The sequence below is a fragment of the Rattus norvegicus genome, chromosome X (assembly GCF_036323735.1).
Source record: "Rattus norvegicus strain BN/NHsdMcwi chromosome X, GRCr8, whole genome shotgun sequence".
Lineage (NCBI taxonomy): Eukaryota > Metazoa > Chordata > Mammalia > Rodentia > Muridae > Rattus > Rattus norvegicus.
Window position 1 is genome coordinate 88,579,309 of NC_086039.1, and position 5,410 is coordinate 88,584,718.

Here is a 5,410-nt window from a genome sequence, read left to right on the forward strand (position 1 = left end):
CATTTGTCTTTAAGGACTTTTCTTGGAAATTCATGTTTAAAATCTCTTCCAAATCTACCTTGTCTGTCAGAGTGCCTGGGATTTACAACTTCCTTAGTTTTAAGTATGTCTTTGAAGTTGTCATTATCCCTTTAGCCAATTAATGTTTGTTGATATGAACTCATCAAATATTTAAAAATATGTTTCACTGACCAACACATAGTGCATCTTAGACCTACATAAAAATGACAATTGTGAAATAATGCATATAAACCAGGGTATATTTGTCAAAACCTAAAAGGTATACAATGAGAAATTTAGGCCTGATTACAAGAAATATGACTAAGCAAATATACTAGTTTCTTCAATAATAAAAAATTAAATTGTGACTCATTAGGAAATATAGTGGGGAGAGGGACATAGAAGGGAATAGAGCATTTTCTGATGATTAATTTACTAATCACAATTCAAAAATATCTATGAATTATAATAATTCTTTTACATATAATTTAATCATTTAACAATGAGAAAGACTGAATAGTTTAAACAATTTTGACTTACACACATTACTAAATAAAATATTAACAACAATTTGTCAGGCAATAAAATGGTTTTCTCATGATACTTAATAGAGAAATAAGTCTTTATTAAGGAATTAGTCAAATCTCTTTATATCATACATGCTACAATAGCAAGCTTTGGATTAATTGACAAGTTTAAAATCTATTTGATCCTGCTGGACCTCAATGAAGATGGAATTGTAGTCTTTGTGTATGAAGTCATAAACTCAGGACTAAATCTTAGCCAATAGACAGAGAAGCTATAGGAATTATCAGCTGTTGTACTTCTGGGACAGGGTAGGTAACTAAATCCAGAGCCTTGATTATGCTAGGTAATGTCCTGACCATTCAGGTACATTCCCAGCTGTAACAGAGCATGGATTTAAGCTTCATCTTTCAATTTGAATATGTCTTAGAATAACATACTCTAAAGTAGTGTCTGGCATTTTATTTTATTGATATGTTTGGAAAGATACTTATGGAAGGGCATGCATGTTGACAAACACAGAAATAGTAATTATTTGCTGGGTTTTTTTTTTCAGCAAATTTAAAAAGAAACTCTTAATAAACTTTTATCTTCCTAGACAGTTATTGAATTTAATTTTACACATAGATAATAAAGAGGTTTCTGTTTCTCTTATATAAGACAAACATCTACATGAAGCCCTTCAGAAAAACAACTGACAGATGTTTTACTTTTTATATAAGTAAAGTCAGTTTGTGTGTGTGTGTGTGTGTGTGTGTGTGTGTGTGTGTGTGTGTGTGTGTGCGTGCGCACATAATTGGTCCTATCAGTTAACTTCTGAAATATGTGTGTTTTTTTAGGATGTGAAACCAGCTAAATATGTATTGCACAGATAATAGCACAGTTGCAACAATTGAATAAGTGGTTCATTTCTAAACGGTAACATATTGTTGAAAAAACTGCAGAAAAAAATAAAGGATTTGTTGTTAAAATCTAAAACAGTGAAAATTAGCAAACATTTACTAGTAATATAGGAATTAAAGACAATGGGTCATGACTTAAGGGCATGGGTTGATCTTCTAGATCTTGAACTCAATTTTTGGCACCCATGTAGCAGTTTAAAACTCGAGTCTTTAACTCCAGTGTTAGAAAACAGAGAAACATTTTTTGAACTCTGTGGGAACTGTGCACATGTGATGTATAGACATACATATAGACAGAATACACACACACACACACACACACACACACACACACACATATAGTAAAAATAAAGGGTAAACATAAGAATAAGTATTTACCTGGTAATATCCCAATTTCTTGTTTTTCAGTAGTGAATGGAAAAGGCTGCCATTCCTAAAAAATGGTTTTAATGTAGAATCAAAGAGAATTATGTTAATGAAATCCATGATAGCATTACATAATAAAGAGAATATTGATATAAGTATACACATACAAGCAACAGAAATACAGGAGTATATGTAGAGTCTAAAAATATTTTCTCAGAAACTATAAATATCTGAAAAATAAAATGACACAAAATGTTGTAGCTATGTTATGGAAATTAACACTGTTGAAATAATTTGCACAATTACTAACTGTATTTTCATATAGCAAGAAATTCTCTCTTGTCTCTAATAGCCTGGCTTTTGCTTTTCAATCTCCATTGATATTTTACACAATTTCTTTGCTTTTAGGTTTGCTTTGTTCCATGGTTCATTATTTCCTGGGATTTTAAAATTAAAGGACTGTTTTCTGGAAGTAGTTCAGGGAAGCAAAGGATATGAAGTGTGAAGTAGATTTTCACTGTATGGTTCTGTGCAAGGGTATGTGACATATGTGTGCATATCCTTTGCCTATTAATTTTAGAAAAGAAATTATTCTGAGAGAAAATGGACTCAAACATCTAAGACATATTTCACAGGTATTTTGAATATTTTTTCTCATTCAAAAAATAATACTTTCCCACAATATAAATTATCATCATAATGAATATGAATCAATAATGACCATGATAAATCTAGTTTCTTTCTTTTGTCTCATAAATCAAATCATGTCACTTTGCCCTAATACATAATGTGATAATATGTTTCTTTTTACCTTTATCATCCACGTCATAGAACATATTTTCAAGAGTAAATAACACTGGACAACTGAAAAGACTTTCAATTTATAGATATTTAGAGAAAAATCAGTAAAGCAAATGATGTATTTGTACACAGACATTTTAAAATTTTATTCACATTATATACCACCAAGACAAACAACTATAGAAAAGAATATGATAACAAAGGCTTTTACATATTTCTAAAAATGTCAAAATAATTCGTAATGATAAGACAGTTAATTGTACTTTGAAGTTTGTGATATTCATTATTTAACAAACGAAGACTTAAAAAAAAGACAAACACATATCAAAGTTACTACAACATCGTGTATTATTCTGATATAAACCATTCTTGAAAATGCATTTAATGCTTTCAGAAGACATTGATAGCTTTAATTTCTTTAATAACCATATTTCTTAGTAAGCAAGCACAGATTTTATATCAGCATGTACAAATATGTCCAAATTATACTTATAGAAATTAATATATAATATAAATATAAAGTAGATTAAAGTCCAATGTCCTTTCTATTTTCTGAGGCAATATTCAAAACATTTTAGAGCAACAAAAATAAAATTAAGAGTTTTATTAATTTTACTCATTGAAAAATTAGATTTTTTTTTAGTATCCCAAAACAGAATAGAAGATCCCTTTTTCTATACCAGCTGAATAGGCTAAGTTCTCTTGTAAAGGACTGCAGAATGAGGGTCTTGTGACCCCAGCCATGTTTGATTTTTAGTCCTTTACCCAGCAGACCCACTCCGTCCTGGGCCAGGAATATGCTGCCACTAGCACCATGTCCTACCATGCACAGCACTGACATTGGAGCAGAAGATGGAGCTGTCTAACATCTCTTACCAAATTGTGGCTTATTGCAATGGCCTCCTTGATGCAGATGAGTCCACTGTAAGCATTCCTTTCACAGAGAACAACTAGGAGAACAGGTATTTCTACCACTAGCTGCTGTTGAATGCTGATTGATGACTGTGTGAATGCCTGCGTGGGGGTAGGAAGTGGGGTGATCCTCCTCTAAGAGACACCATACCTGAAGGCACATGATGGATATCCCTTCCACCAGGTTATCAATTCCAAGGGTGGTGTTGTGGGCATTAGGGTAGATAAGGATGTGGTGTCCCAGGCAGGAACCAATGATGAGACCACTACCCATGGACTGGTAGGTTACCCGAATGCTGTACCCAGTACAAGAAGGATGAGGACAAATTTGCCAAATGGCTTTGTATGCTAAAGACTGGCGAACATACTCCCTTGGCCCTTGCCATTGTGGAAAATGTCAATGTTCTGGCCCGTTATACCAACATTTGCTCACAGAATGGCATTGTACCCATTGTGGAGCCTGAAATCCTCCCTGATGAGGATCATGACTTGAAGCACTGCCAATATGTAACTTAGAAGGAACTGGCAATTATCTACAAGGATCTGCGTGACTACTATATCTATCTGCAATGGACATTGCTGACTCCCAACATGGTCATCCCTGGTCATACTTGTACCCATAAATTTTCCAATGAATAGCTTGCCATGGCAACTGTCACAACACTTTGTCCCACAGTGCCCCCTTGCTGTCTCTGGGCTCACTTTGCTATTTGGAGGATAGAGTGAAGAAGAGGACTCCATCAACCTCAGTGCTATCATGTGCCCTGATCTGAAACAATGGGCCTTGACTTTCTACTATTCCTGACCCCTACAGGAGTCTGCTCTAAAAGCCTGGGAAAGGAAGAAGGAGAACCTGAAGGCTGTTGAGGAGGAGTAAATAGAGAGAGCCCTGGCCAATAGCCTCTCTTGTCAAGGAAAGTATACCCCAGGTAATTAGTTTGGAGCGGCAGTCAGGAAATCACTCTTCATCTCTAACTATCCCTACTAACTAGAGTTGCTCCAACAACTCTCCAGGCCCCTGCCTACACACTTTCTGCCTTTATGTGTATGGTACTGTCTGTGAATGCTAATTCTGCCATCCCTTCCACCCCACTGCTAATAAACAACTATTTAAGGGTGAAAAAAATCTCCCTTTTTCTTCAGTTAGTTATTTAAAGTTTTTCAGAAAGCCCATGAAAAATATTAATAGTATTATATTTGTTTCTTATTGTAAACTATCAACTTTTAGCAATCAAGAGTGTACAAAATGTTTTTTCTTGAAATATGCCATTATATATTCATTGTTAGGTGCTCTTTCTATGAAAACTTATTTATTTAATAGAGTTTTAAAGTGACTAGACAGTAATTAACAAGAATTTATAATTTCCAACTAGAAAAATGTACGCAAAATGTCCTAAAATATTTCAGTTAATTTTTAATCCTAAAAATATAAAACTTAATCCAGAGATTTTAAAACATTTAAAATCATGAGTAAAGATAGATCTTCTTTAAATCGTGAAACATAATACAAAAGAGAAAAATAAATAAGCCTAATGGGAAAATTATCCTTGTAGGTCCATTTGTATAAGCTAGCTGCAACTGCATCAATGACTACACAGGACTTCAAATACTTCCTTTTAATATGGTCATTACAATTGTTTCTGAAAATTGATTAAAGGAGTATTTGCAATCCCATGCAGTCAATCAGGCAGTTAGAAAGGTTACAACATCCATGGGAATCACTAGAATTTTGAAGCACATTCACATAGTAACTAGTATCTCAGGTTATATATTCCACTGTTCCAAAATACAAATAAAAAAACAGCTAGAATGTTAGTCAACATACTGTATTTTATTATACAGAGGATATTTTTCATGTTTCCATATATATGTTAGTTTTACTATCAGATTATTTTTTTATTTTA

The 5,410-nt window shown here is 33.3% G+C and overlaps 1 pseudogene; it reads left to right on the top strand.

The window, feature by feature from the left end:
* The first annotated feature begins 864 nt into the window (after window positions 1-864).
* On the top strand, window positions 865-4,494 carry Aldoa-ps8 (aldolase, fructose-bisphosphate A, pseudogene 8; annotated as a pseudogene).
* Window positions 4,495-5,410: the final 916 nt, after the last annotated feature.